General features: G+C 41.1%; 1 protein-coding gene across 1 annotated transcript in view; it reads left to right on the forward strand.

The window, feature by feature from the left end:
- Positions 1 to 384: 384 nt before the first annotated feature.
- TRIQK (triple QxxK/R motif containing) overlaps positions 385 to 15,511 on the forward strand; it is a 64,257-nt gene continuing 49,130 nt past the window's right edge. Inside the window, exon 1 of the mRNA XM_082044475.1 lies at positions 385 to 488. The gene's annotated coding sequence lies outside the window, so the exon portion shown is untranslated. The remainder of the gene's footprint in view (positions 489 to 15,511) is intronic.

The raw sequence follows: 15,511 nt of genomic DNA on the forward strand, positions 1-15,511 counted from the left end.
CACCCTGCATGTTTGGAGTGTTTATGATACAGGTAGGCAGAAGAGTGGTAAAAACTGAGTGCAGGGTGTAAAGCGGGGCCGGCGAAATACTCCGTGACTCAACTTTCAGCCTCTCCCAAAGCATCTCCCCTGCAAAACGCAGCGAGACTCCCGAGACGGGCGGGCAGGCGGGAGCGAGGCCGCCGCTGCCCGAGGCTCTTCCCCGCCGCACCTGCGGGCGCAGCTGCTGGGCGCCGCGGGAGGGCGGGGCCCGGGACGCGCTCCCGCCGCCGCAGGTGCCGCAGGTGCGGCGGGGCCGGGGCAGATCACCCCATCCCTGCGGGCTCGGCGCCCCGGGCCCGCGCAGGCCGCTGCCCGGCGGGGCGGGCGGGAGCGGGGGGCGGGGCGGCGGGGGCGCTCGGGCAGGAGGCGGTGGCAGCCCCGCTAGCACAGGAAGTCGCCCCGCCGAGCGAGGAGGGAGGAGGCGGAGCTCTGCCGCTCGGCCCGAGGTACCGCGCCGCTTCCCGGGGTGGGCGAGGGGCCGCGGGCGCCAGGGCCGGCCGGCACTGCTGGGCCTGCGGTTGTCACGGCAACCGCCCCCCCTTGGGGCGGCGGGGGCGCGCTGCCCAGCCGCTCTTCCGGCGCTGCCATTGGCCTGCGGGCAGGGAGGTCCGCACTGGCGGCGCGCTTGGCCGGCCCGCTGTCCGCCGGGGGCCTCCACTGCCATTGGCCGGGAGAAAGCGCTCGCTTTCGCGATTGGCCGCAGCGCGCTGCCAATCGGGGCGGTGCCGCGGGCGCCCCGGTGCCGCCCTCGGAACGTGGGCTGAGGGGCCGGGCGGGGTCAGTGGCTGCGGCCGCCGCGGCCATTTTGGGTGTGGGCGGGAAAAGCCGTTGTGTGCGCCCGGGAGGCGAGTGCGGGCGGCTTTTCTCAGGAGCTGGCCATGCCATTTTACTCGGCCCTGCGCGCTCTTTGTGCCCGCGGGAGGCCGTTGCCAGGCTGGGTCCTTCGTTAGGTGCCACTGGCCGATATGGAGGGAAATAAACCCCATACCAGGGAGTCTGCTTGGCCGAGGCTGTGTTCGAGGCCTGGCCCTGGGCCCGTCGGGGGCTGTCAGGAGCTGCCAGGAGTCTGCAATGCAAGGGCAGCTCACAGCTTCCACTCCAGAGCTCAAGGCCTGGTGCTGCCAGCCAGTGCGGGGCTGCCTGGGAGCTGCACAAACAGAGCCTGTGTGTGTGGGAGGCTGAACCCCATGTGTAGTGAGGCCAGGAGGTGTCGGAGGCCCCGCACACATGCTGTGTGACAGGGCTGTACATGGCCGGCTGGCCACATGTGCTGCTGTGGCTGTGTGTGTGTACGCCGTAAATCTGATACAGCCCGGGCTTGTTGAGCTGTCTCTGTTTACGTTGCAGGTGTGGTGCGTTCTGGGTACATTGGAGCCCTGTGTGTTTTCTCCAGAGTGTGTTGGTCATGTGCTCAGAAAATCCTGGACAGAAATATGGGAGCCACAACACTTCTGAATGTGGAGCGTTGGCAGGGAGTTCTGCCAACCTACTAGTGTGGTTCTCAAACTGCTCTGCCTTACATCAGCCTACGTAGTTATGAGGCAGAGCTTAGTACCAGAACGGCCCGTTAAAAGAGCTTGTCATGTGATGGGGCTGTGTGCATGGCACACAGGTTCACACAGTAGTTCAGTTACATGTTGTATAGTGCTCAGGGTCTTTGCTGTTGGCCACCAGGCAGATTCCTAAAGAGCTAATCAGAGTGGAAGGGTACACATTAATAAAGACACGTTGACTTTCTTGCAGACTTTGTTATTCATGTGTGACTTCCATACTGGAAAACTATAGAAAGTGGTGTTTAAAGGAAACACAAAAATCTACAAGTATGGGTAAAATCGAACTATTTCTTAAGTAGGGCTATTTGGCATGTCTTGGCTGAATCACTTCACCTCTTGGTGCAAAGCAGCCAATGGACAAACTTCGTTCTTCAGAAAGTAGCTTGTCTGCTCACTAAGGAAAAAATTGGCAGACGCTTTTGTTGGCATGATTATCTTTGATCATGAATTAGTACAATGTACCCTTCTAGGACTTGTTTTCTGTCTTCATGGGAGCTGTGAAGATGTAACCTTACATACATCAAGTCAGTACTTTAAGTTTGAGTGTAGAAAAAACAGAGAAGTATTGACTTTGGAATAAATTAATCACACCAATACAAACAGTTGACACTTTTTTTGAAGGCAGTTGATCGCTTTTTTCTGTTCTTCTTGGTTCCATATGTAAATCCCTTTTTAATACATTCTGTAACTTATGATTCTATAATTTATGTATAATATTCTAGCTGAACCTGTTTGAGCAGGAGTAGATGAGCTTGAGTAGATGACCTCAAGAGGTCCGTCCCAACATCATCAACCCTGTAATTCTGTGAATTTGTTGTAATCTCTACTTGGTTAAAGTAATAAAACAGTGTTCTACAATTGACTTATTAGTCTGTCTAAAATAGTATTTTGTATCTGCAAAAGCAGTATGGAAAATACTCAGTTATTTCAACACAGATGTGGGAGCTCTTCAAAGATCTTTGTTCTGAAAGATCAGATAACTAAACCAGAATCCTGTTATCATTGGTAAAACTCCTCATGTAACTAATTTTAAATATTGTGTCGATATACGTCCAAACACATATATGCATTTCTGTTAAGTTCCATAAAAACAGGACTGTCCCTTCTGTTTCAGTGTAAGCTGCTGAGTTTCTGATTTGATTAATGCATCACATGCAATGCACAGGATTTTTCCATACATCTTTCCTTAAAACCAGACTTTAGCAAAAGGTAATATGCAACAAGATACATACATTTCTTTGTAAAACCAAGAATAAAGGTAGTGCTTTTACTACTGTTTATTTATTCATATTCATAAACTTGAACTATACAGAGTGAGTTTATACGCGTTGGAAGATTCCACATCTATTTCTGCCAGCTCACTGACTTTGTGCCTCTTGCCATTACATGCTGCAGCCTCTTCAGAACAGGAATCCAGTTTGTGAACCAGTTTTATAGCGGGTACGGGAAAATCCTCAAACTCACTATTGGTCACAGAATTCTGTCTCAAAGACACGATGAAGACTACTCGTGTAAGCTAATATGTTAACCTGTGATAGTGTCCAGTGTATATCTAGAATTTACTTTGTTCAAGTATTTCAGCCAAATCCTGTAGCCTAGTGTTAAAGGACATCTTGAGCTCAGCGTACTTGATGGCAGTAGGTCCAGGGAACATCCAATTCTAGTAAACTCTGCATAGAAAACAAGGCGAGGTGGGCTTTCTTTTTTTGTTCTTTGTTTTGTTTGTGGATTTGATTTTTTTGTTGTTGTGGTTGGTTGGTTGGGTTTTTTAGTGCAATGAAGACATTTGGCTTGGATTTTTCAGTTCAATATCATCTTGGAGAGCTGAACCACTCTATTTAAATTACTTATTCTCCCTACATAAATTATTATGTTTAAATGTTATGAGACACATAAAGAGAACAAAACATAGATTGTTGTAAGGTGTAGGCAAAGAAGGTAATGATTTTCATTTACCGTAGCAGTCTCCCTCAATCCCCTGACTCTTATGACACTACAGTTACTCCTGGAACTGCAAAAGTCTATGTTTTCTGACACAAACTCTGCTTTAAATTTTTCTGCTCTTGTATATTTTTTCATTTGCTTGCAGGTTTACTTTTTATTGAGGAAAAAATGTGAAGAGAGTTGCAGAATACACACAAGCCGATAATTTTTTAAAATAAAAAATGGAGTGCTTTTCGGTGAATGGCTATCCTCATTTCAAATGAAGTCTGCAATGATTAAATATTAAAATGATCGATGGTTTAAATTATTATGAAAACTTTTCAGGAGATTATTACAAAGATTAACATTTTTAATGTTTTAATAATTCCATAGTTTATCAATCACAGGCACAGCAAAACTGTTTTTAGTTACCAAGCTGATGATCTCATATATCATCACAGTGTTATGCACAACATAAACATCATGGTGTCGTTGGTAGAGGAGATGAAGAAGCACAATTTATGTTACAGCTCTTTAATAATTAGTTTTAGTCTTGAAGTATTTTTTGGCACACAGAATAAACAGGTAAGATATTTTTTGCCCTTTGGAAACAAGATAAGAAGGAAAGATAGTTCCAGGAAAACTGTAGTGTTTGCCATTTAGGAAGGAACTCTGTTCATGTAATGACAAACATACATGGTCACCGGTACTGCTACAGAAGAAGAAAAAGCACTTGCGTGTGTTTCTCCAAGTAGGACTTGCATTAATGCAGCTTTAATATCCCCAAATTATCTGCAACAGCCTATGATTCCTGATACATTTTTATTCATTGAGTTATGTTTAAAGGTCGTGGGAAAATGTCAAAGCACCCCAGGTGCTTTTGTATCACTGGCGTCGCATAGATAGCCCCGTAATTCAGTGAGTTGAGTGAACACTTACTCCAGGCATTCTCAACCTGGGCAGTGCTAATCCATTTTTTCCCCATTTTTTCTGCATTTTTTTTAGCAGCAAGGCTAGAAATCAACATTAGTGATTTTTTTAAGTTTGATTTCACAGAATCACAGAATGTTAGGGATTGGAAGGGACCTTGAAGGATCATCCAGTCCAATCCACCTGCCAGAGCAGGAACACCTAGATGAGGTTACACAGGAATGGGTCCAGGTGGGTTTTGAATGTCTCCAGAGAAGGAGACTCCACCGCCCCCCTGGGCAGCCTGTTCCAGTGCTCTGTCACCCTCACTGTGAAGGAGTTTCTTCTCAAATGTAAATGGAACCTCTTTTGTTCCAGTTTATACCCATTGCCCCTTGTCTTATCATTGGTTGTCATCAAGAAGAGCCTGGCTCCATCCTCGTGACACTCACCCTTTATATATTTATAAACATGAATGAGGTCACCCCTCAGTCTCCTCCAAGATAAAGAGACCCAGCTCCTTCAGCCTTTCAATTTTTGCCTCTCTAACTACATATTGCAATGATACAACAGAGCTTTATGCAATACAGTTTGTGTCCCAGGACTTTTTGCAATCTTAAATATCATAATTCATACATTGACAAAATATTGTTTATTCATATGTTGTGATTGTTCCTGGCATTGTCCTTCACCAAGTATGTTTTGCCATCAAAACCAAGATAGAATTGGAAAGACGCAGAGTGATGAATATGCTAATGTAAACCCAATAGCAGGTCTAAAGAAGGATAGGAGATGGTCAGGAGAGGAAGGGTGAAATAAAAATCCAAGAACACACGTTGAGCTGGTGAAGTGAATAAAGACAAACTGTTTTGACAGCAGAAACTTGCAGTGGAGGAGTCACTTATACCAGAAAGGGCAAGTATGAGAAAGAGCAAAGGTTACACTAGGTTAATGTTGAGAATGGTATTGGGAAGGTAAAATCTAGCGGGCAAACTGAAGCACACCATTTTGTGCACAAGTTTGTTGTCAGCTACTATTGAGATTATTTCTAAGGTAAGACAACAAAATAAAAGATGGGGTAACGTCACCTGGAGTTGCTTGCTTCTAGCTGGAAAGCCAACTTTATCCTCCTGTATTTCCATTGAAATAAAATAAATAATGGAACAAAATAACCTTTTATGTTATCAACTGTTTTTCATAGTGGGGAAACAGATTGGGTTGGAAATGTAGTAGATTTCAAAGTTCCAATTGTTTTCTCTCTGGCTGTGCTACAGGGTGTAAATGAGGAAAAGGTTGAGTTTACCCGTGATAATTACTTCTCACATTTACATTATCAGTCATCCTTTCTTTGTAGCTTTTTGTGCTTTACCTGTTGTGTTTTCATTGTAATCTTTACACATGAAGTTCTTCTCAATTCTACAAACTCTTATGCTCAAATTTATTCACAAACGGCTCTGACAGATGTGCTCTGGAAGCCTCAGATGCTGTGGCTGAAGATGTTGCCAGCTGGTCGCCCACTTGCCAGCCCTCACAGAGGAGCCAGCAGTGCCTGCACCTCTGTTTGCTTCCCTCACTTTAACTTGGGTTGCTTGAGCTGATGTATAGGCTGACAATGGGGTCCCAGGGCCTGGGTACAGAACGTATCCCGTCTTGTTGCCCTTTCTTAGAGGCTGCTTGTCCCTGGCAGAGAGGTGATTGAACACCTGTGGTCAGCAGCGTCTTAAAGCCTCTCAGATACCAGAAGCCTGTTTATGAGACTCCCCTGTATATTAGGTTGAACATGTTTTGAACTTCCTATTTTAAATTGCCTATGTTTTCAACTTGTTCCTGTACCATGTCAGTGTGGAGGCTGTTTCAGTTGTTTGCTTTACCATATGACCATCTCTACTTAAACTCTCAGCTCATGGTTTTGCCTACTCTTAACAGTGATCATGCCTAAAAGCTCATATTAAAAACCACAGGTATTTCTTTCATGTAGTATGTATGCCATAGAAATTGTCCAGAAGGTGGTTTTAGTGTTGCACTCATTGTGTGTGGAGCTGATTAGGCTGCCTCCAATTAAGATTGCATCACTTACTTCACTGCTAGACCAGTTTGCTATTGCTTGCATTCTTGCCAAAAGGAAACAGTTAACCTGAAGTAGCGTATTACTTGTTTTGTTTTTGTCTTGGCTGTCAGACTGAAAGTACACTATTTGTATAGCTAACACTTAAATTCGATTATGTCCTTGATTTATTGTTACTCAACTAAAATTAATTGAAAAATTAGGACTGTACAATAACAATAAAGTGGATAAAGAGCTGGTGAGCTGCCAGCACTCGGAAGTAATGTCTGAAGGCCACTGTCGACAGATGAGAGCTTGTGGGGACTTTCCCCAGCGTTTGTGTCAGATGTGATGCTTTTCACTGTTTTACTCAATTGTCAGGGTGTAAACATAAAAGCAATAGTGACAAACTATGGATGGTTCAGTGATTGCTGGATGGATGCAGAAGGGATGAAGTTTAAAGCATGGCTGAGAGCATGGTAACATGAGTCTGTTAAAATGCAGTTTGCCTGCAAATGTGTCAAGGAAGAAGGAATGCTAGATGTGTGTGCAGAGTGGAAGATTTTATCTTGTAAAGCTGTGACTCTGGGAAGGTTTGTGGTTTTTGAAGAAGCACCTGTAGCCAAAGGGAATTCAAGTGCAAGGCAGTGGCAAGAAGGTTTGGTGCAGCCTAGCAGAGGTGGTGGGAGAGATAGGAGGGTGGTTTAAATCCCTTTAATAAAACTGGTGCTAGAAAGTTGTGCCTAGTTCTAAATTCTATGAAAAATCTGAAAGCACAATGAAGGTACTGGAAGACACAGACTTATTTCTGCTAATGTTATTACCTTTGGTAGTTGGGCTTGAGAGGAGGTTCAGGTTTGCTGGGATGTTTCTGACCACATGTCTACCTCACCCATGTTGGACCTCAGCAAGCTCTATTAGCAACCTGTCCCACCTGGTTGGAGCAGGGGCCCTCCTACAGACATGGTGTTGGGTGTCATAGGCAAGGCTGTACTGCATCTGTGTGAATGTGTCATTTTTTCCCATTACAGAGGGCAGACCAACAGGCTAAATAGAAGACGGTATTGTGGAAAAAAAAATATTATTATAGAGAAAAAAAAGCTGTTTAAAAAAAGCTTCAAACTATTTTCATTTGAAGCGTGCCAGTGGGGTTAAATAATATTAGTAACTTCTGTTAAAGTAACATCATAATAATTTAAAACAAAAGGTCCCAGTGCACTTGCTAATATCTTTTATGGCTTCAGTAAAATACATCTGAAATGATTTACAAAGCAAAGCTTCTGGATTAATTCTTCCAGTTCTACGTGGGCAGAGAGCCTGTTTATCTTCATGCGTGTTTATACAGACCCATGGAAATGATGATCTAAATGTGGGTACTGTACTAAAACATACCCATATATGCTGAGTAAAGAATTCAAAGCACTTGCATTCTGTCGTTTATTGCACACAAGTAATGTATATTGTATAGGCTCGGTTCAATTCTGTATTCTGACCATAGAAGGACTCTATAGAATACATACTGTACCTTCAAGGGGAGGGAATGGTGTGTGTAGGAAAAAGCTCAAGGCAATGACTGTCTGACTGGACTTGTCTTTTGTCTGGTTTTGAGCCTTTAGATTTAAACACTGTCAGTGCTGGAAATAGTGAAGAGCTGGAAAGATGTATCCTCCGTACTCTTATGGATATAGATTTTCATTAACTCACCTCATTAAAAGAACAAAATCAGTATTGAAGCAACTGGAATGGCTGTAAAGCTGCATGCATGGGTTAGGGTATTTCAGAAGTTAAAAGCAGAAGCAGCTTAGGTTAAGTTCTTTTCAGAGTTGACTCAGCTCTGCTTAAACTTCTTAAGCTTGGTTACAGGGTTGCAAAGCTTCTGGTGCAGTGGCAACCGGACAGAGCAAAGCCAGCAGGAGCAGGACAGACTTGCAGTTTCTTGTGATGCTGTGTTGAAGCTGTTTGTGCTTATGAAAATGGTCTGAACTCTTTTCACTGTATGCTTTAGCAGTTTTTTGTTGTTGTATGTAGTCCACAAGGCCAGATTTCAGGCTGTATATCCCCCTGCTTCTAATAAAACATTATGGCAGTGTTGAAGCACATGTTCTCCTTTGACTCTGGCCAAGGGCACGTGCAAACCCCCCGTGTTTAGAGAGGTGCTCTCAGGAAATGAGAGCAAATGGAGTGGGTTGTCATCTGCCGTTTTATTTCAGGCTAGAGATCCTGAAGAGATGCTCGTGAGCTGATAGCTACTCATTAAATGCTCTCCTATAGGACTCTCTTAACTATTCCATTCCATTCCATTCCTAACTAGTTTGAGGCTGTAAGAATCTCTCATCAGAGGTATCTTTTAGGCCAGAGAAGGCCAGCCTTTCGCACGTCAGAGCCCAGGATCTTAAACATGTGCCGTCTCCAAAAGCGTCAACCCTTGAAAAGTGTTCAATTTTGTATTTCACTAATATTTTTACAGTAAAGAGAATTGCACATGTTCTGTGTGACTTGAAGCATCCAAAGGAGTACTTTTCTTCAGTGTGTTAGTCTCAGTTAGTGTCATCCATTGGCATTCTCCTGGACAATGAGCCCTGCAGCAAAAGTTCTTCCTTGTGACAACATACACGCTGTTCAGGAGTGCTGGGGGTAGATGGGGGCACAGTCTCCTCCCATCCTGTGGTCTTAGGAGGAGAGCTGTGACAAGTGCTGGGACCTTCATTCACATGACTTTCTGCTGTTTCAACTTACACTTTTCAGCTGGTTGCCAGTTTTCCTTTTTGCTGCCTTTTCTTCCCAGCTACTCTCCACACTAGTCTTCTCTGCTTTAAAATGAGGCAGCTAAACAGTTCACCACATTTTCTGATGGCTATCAAAGCTTATTTTTTCATTCAGCGCATATAAAGGTTTTAGCCTGATTTTGATCCACTTCTTTAATTCAATTTTGTTCAAGATTGAGATTTTTGATAGATATCAACAATCTTATATTTCCTTTTTGCCCAAATAGAACATAAAGCTCCTCAAGAGATGGTATCATGTACACTATTACTTTATTCTTTATCTTAAAAATCATTGCCCTTAATGGGATCTCTAGGTAGATTTCAGGAGAGCCAAGTCTTGAGCTATTTAGATATAATCTGCCGAGAGTGTGCTTGGCCTATTGTTTTGAACTACTTTGGAAACTACTGAGCTGATGTTATTTAAGCCGTATTAAACTCTTCACCCAATTATGGCCTAATCCTTCAAAACCAATAGAGTAGGACTTGGTTTTGAAAATGCTGCTGCTAACATCCATGGGTCTGCTCGCTGAGCCTGACTATTAAGCTCATTAGTAAGTGCTGTAGGGCTGAATTGTACGTTTGACATGTTGTCTACTGGTTTTCACCTCAGACAATTTTAAATTAAAAAAATACAAAGCATGATGTACTATTTTAAGGCTAAGGAAATGCTTGTCAGCTTTATCTTCTGATCTTTATGGGGAAGATTAACAGGTTATTCTGTGTTTAATCAGTTATTGGAAAATACAGGAAAACATAAATGCCAAAACTATCAAATTAAAATTCTTTACACTTAATGTTTCTTTTGCCTGGTGACTAGAATAGATTTATTTTTTTAAGCTGAGTTGCTTTCCTGAATGCCTAATGCAGCATGTGAGACAACAAAAGTGGCATAAAACTATTTTTCTTCATTCATACATCAGTCTATTTAATACTTATTGAGCGGCAGTAGTTTCAGAGAAAATAAAAAAAAGCCCCACATTCATTCTGAATGCTGGATCGAAAGATTACCTTTTAAGTCCTTTCTAAGACCAGGTTTAGTAATGGAAATAATAATTCAGTTTTGCTGAAGTGTTACGATTAGGTCTACGTGTACTGAAGTGTTATTTGCTGCCGTCGTTTGTAGCCTTCTTTCAACTTGTGCGTGCTTGCTTAAGGTAGGAAGTGAGGCAGTCATTAGGCTATAAATGTGGTGACCAGTTTTAGCAATTATTATGACTTGAAGTCATGTGTGATAGGATACAGTATTATACTACAGTGAGATACATAACAGAAAGTCACACTTGCCTGCCTCCCAGCTTTGTGTCTGTATGGCTTATTTGTGGCTGTTTTATTTTGGCATTCAGTTCCTAGGTTGATTGTCAAGTGGGAAGAGACTATTTGCTGAGAGCTGCTTTTCTTCTCAAGTGATAGACAAAATTCAATGAAAATGGAATCAAAATATATGGGATATCAATATTAGAATTAATAGGGAAAAAATAAGCTGAAACTTAGCCTAATATACTTCAAAAACATGTTTTTACGAACAGGGTGGGAGGAAAGGAAAAATTCTATCAGTTTCAAATTTTCTTGTTTTGATATATTTCTTCAAAGAAACTATTCCAATTTTTAAATAATTCACTCAGAAATGTAGTAGTTTTAGTTGTCCAAGATAATGCAAATGAAAAAAAAAAGGCACATTAGAAACAATAAAAATTCTCAATATGGAATTACTTATTGTACTAAAATGCTGTAGTGTGTGAATAACTTCAGGAGTTACAAGATTTGTTCTCACTGAGAGTCATATCCCATTTGCAATACTAAAAACATCATGAAAGAGACTTTCTGTCCTCTGGATGGTTGTGAACTGTCGCTTAGTATGAATGTGGCAAAGGGAAGTATGATTACTCCCTAAAAATTTATCACTTCAGGAAGAAATCAGAATTTCATTTCCATCAAAAATTAGCCTACCCTTAAAATCTACAAATGAGGAATTAACAAGTGTGTATAAATAAAGCACCCAGGCTTATAGCAAGCAAGGACTTGTGGCAGTCCCGGGAAAGTAATAACATCTAGAAGAAATGGAACGTTTGTCACTTTCCAAAATTAAAGAGAGGGGGGAGTAGAGAGGTTACTTTCTCATTTAAAGAAGGAAAGAAGTGGCTCTTCCCCTGCTGTAACACCCAGCAGGGCAAAACAAAGTTTCTGACATTTTGGAATAAAACCTCAGTGAAACCATGTGGCACTCTGTTAAATTCAAGAATTGTAACTACATAACGTATTAGAAGTGAAGTGCTTAGGCAGACTTAGTTGATTTTGAAATTAAAGGTCTATGACCTCTAGCTTTATACCTGTTATTCAAATTATTCCCTACTTCATCAAAGGAAATGAGTGCTGAAGGGGTGCGTGGTGGGGATCAAAGAGGGAATAAAACTGCCTGGATTTAACTGAACCGCAGAATGTTCACTGCTGCTGCTTCAGTTACCGAGGTGGAGCAAATAATTGTTTCTCATCGTTGCTCTTGGCTCGATGAACTTTTAACTCACGAGGAGGAGGGCATATGCTTTGTTTACATTGTGTGCAGGTGGTGGTGGTGGTGGTGGTGATGTCCTCCCTGCTCAGCCCCAGAGCTGCCAGGGGGCTGCACAGCTCCTGTGGTCGCTCCCACGGAGGCCAAATCCATCCTTGGTGGTTGTGCCTCTTGGCATTGGGCTGGTCTGGGTGCCCGTTCTCTTCCCACCCTTTTTACCTCTGACTTCTACTGTGGTCTCCCGCCCCAAAAATAAGTTTAAACAGATTCTGTTATTTTGAAGAATGTTCTTCTGAGATAATGCATATGATGTCATTTACTGTGTAACATTCCCTTTAGCAGAGATACTCTTTCCTCTGGGAAATACTACATTTTGAACTGTCTGGCAAGGCAGAATTAAACCACATGTATCCTTTTTTTCCTTCTTGAACTTCTTTAAGGATATTTTCTTGACACACCATGTATTCATAAAAAAGAAGGAAAAATGTTCATCTCTGAATGTTTGGAATTTTAAATTTGTTCAGATGAAGATCTGTCTTCATATTTAAATGAATATATGTTTCACAGATGGTATAGCCCTTCTTGGCTCTGAAGTGAATAGGGAATTGTGTTCTGAAGACAAATAACAAATCCTAATAATGAAAAGTAAATTTAAGGTGCATAGAATTGCTACAAATAGGAATATTCTCCTGCAAAATGTCACACTGTTTTTTATAACAAATAACATACCAATTGCTAAACAGATATCTTCTGTACAAGTAATGTTTTTATAAGTGAGTTTTGGCCTAGGACATTTTGATTCTTCTTTGCATAGAAGCTGTGACAAACTGTACTCTGCTGGGAATGGAAGGAACCTTTGACATTTTTAACAGCATATTTTTGCTTAAAAACCAAATAATTTTGCATAAGTATGAAATATTTTTAAAAAAATCTTGGGTTTTGCAATCCTTGAAATTTTCACTTTTTTCCTGTAATGAATACATTGAATGATAAGCTTTTCAACTCTTCAGATATTTAAAAACATTTTACATCTGGCAAAAGTAAGCAGACATTTTGCCTGAGGAGCAAGTACAAATATTTGGGCCCAAATAATCTCACCAAATTTTAGGTACTTAAGGTAGGTTTAGGAGTATAGCATGACAGCAAGGTTGCTGGAGGTGATTTGGATTCCTCACCATTGCAGCTCTTTCTTCATTCAGTGTACGGGGAGCAGAGGTGGCCTCCTGCATAACCTGAGTGTCTCACTTACCTGCCTCAAATTAGGTGAAACTAATCTGGGTTGTTGATGAAATTTGTTTTTTGTAATGTATTGACTCAGGATTTTGAAACAGCCTGGAGAATATGTTGAGTATTCGTATGGGCTATTACTTCTAAACTATTTTTGTTAAATAAATTTGGAGCCAATTTCATGTCTTCTGTAGGTGTTGTATAACTAACAAACATCAGAGCTGCTCCTTTCCCTGGAGTGCCAAGGGGACTTACTGGAAGTAACAATGTGTGTTTTTTTCCTGCTCCTTACATGAAGCTATGGAACAGCCTGATATATGCCAGAATAAAAGTTGTAGTTCCTAGGTGATATTAATCTTGGAATATGGTACAGTGGGGTTTTTTTGTGCTTGTATAGTATATTATTTTAGCAATATTTTCAGTTAAATTTGGGAAAACTCCCAGTTGGAGAATTTAAATCACCTCTTCTGCTTTCAAGGTTAAGCAAAGAAATGTTAAATTCTTTTTATTAAACCAAAATGAAATGAATGCCCAAAGAAAGTGGAGGTACATTCTGCAAGAAGCATCATGGACAGGTACTATTTCCTTTGAAATAATGATCTCATCCTTTGAAAGAGACTTCCCAGAGGAATGGTGAAGACTGCTGTAACACTTATCAATAGGACATAAACAGATTTTTTTCATTTTTTTCTTTGTTTGTATGTGTTTTTTTAAGTAGTAGTAGTAAAGGCTTTTAAATTCTTTCTCTTGCCTAAGTATACTTGCTGAAGTATTCAACTGCATTATTCTTGCAATTTTGTCTGCAAGTTTCTTCCACTGCATTTCTTCCACTGCTGTACAGACAGACCTTAGTTACTGTATTCAGCAGTACCCCAAAAAAAGCCAATTAAAGTCACCAACAGTAATGATTTCCAGAATACCTACATGCAGGCAGCTTCCTGCTTGAAATGCAGTGCTACCAGTTCTTTGGAATAATTTGATCTTCACAGAGGAATCCATGTGCTGCTTGGACTTTACCCAAGGAGGATAAAAGGCTATCTTTGTGTTCTTGCAACTTGTAAGGGTTTTAATATCCATTATTTATTAAACTGTGAGCTACGGAATTGACTGGTAAAACACCATTTTTTTCATAGATATCAGTAATCTTTGAATCATATAAAAAATAATTTATGAGTTCGAATTATCAACCGGCATTGGATTCAAGAACAAAGGAAAAGAAAAAAAAAGGATTTTTAAGTTATCAATTTACAATTAAGGACAAGATACTTCTGCATATATGCAGATATTCACTGTGTATTCACTTGCATTTTCAATAACAGCTGAAGATCTGGCCCAGTACTTCTACATTCTGCAGTGGTTCTTTTCTATCCTGAATTTTTAACTTGCTTTTCTCTCAACTGACTAGCTACAGCTCAGCTACAAAACCAGTCATTTCATTGGTTATTTTTATTTCTTTAACTTGACATCTATTAATATTAAACCAGCTTTTCATTGAAGAATACAGACATGCTATCAAATATCACCTCTAAGAAAGTTTGCACACATGCACATACGCAGGTCTTTGAGTGTTCACTAGTTCACACTTTAATCCTTATCACTATTTTAAATTATTTGTATTGCACCATAGATGCACAAAGTACAATCTTTTGCTATATAGTCCCTAATACATTTTTTTAATTAGTATTTCTAAAGTCCTTCGTGGTATGTTTCTGTTTCATTAAAGTAATTGCTTTATTTTTTTTTTCTGTTGATACAAGCCGTGTATGCATCAAGAATAGTGGGTGGAAATATAAACACTCCTGTGGCCAGACCTTGAATAGACATTCAGAACTGTTTTTCTCTCACAAAATGCTATTGACAGTTGGAGGTGTTAACAGGAGATTTATAGTGTGTATTAATTATTATTGATCACTGCTTATGAATAAAAGAGGAGGAAAAGGAAAACAATGCATTCTTCTGAAGGTGTAAGCCTTCAAAGGTGAACTACTAGAAGGCAAGAGAAAGAGGGTGAAACAACACTGAAGGGTACCACAAAGACTTCTTTTGACCTGGAATAGCAATAAACGAAAAAATCATTCCATTAGGCCTTGTTTCACTTCGTTTTCTTGAAACTATCTTTTGTAAAAGCTTGAAAGTTGAGGAGGCCTCACTGTGCCTTCAAATGAGCTGTAAGAAGTCTTGAAGGATTTTAGTAGCCTGTAAAAAGAGCAGTGATGAGCTCCTTTATGTGTTGTCTTAGTGGTTCTGTTGTCATTAACATTCCAGGAACCCAAAGGCAGGACGGGTTGCAGGCAACACCTTGCACTGCCCGTCCCTTCGGTTCCCCAAGGACATGAAGGAAGGACCAGAGCCTCCTCTGGTTGATATCGGGGGCCACAGAGTTGCCAGAGACAGCTGGGAAGGACTCGAGTGCAGATTTCATTTATTGTAAAGGTGACCAATTTTAGAATGACCACTGCTATTTTAAATGGGGAAAAGACACTTTTCAAATAATTTTTGTCACTCATAAAGGTTCCAGGCTCTTCCTTTGTGGAAATCTGAT

Source organism: Streptopelia decaocto (genome assembly GCF_964273445.1).
Source record: "Streptopelia decaocto genome assembly, chromosome: 2".
Taxonomy (NCBI): Eukaryota; Metazoa; Chordata; class Aves; order Columbiformes; family Columbidae; genus Streptopelia; species Streptopelia decaocto.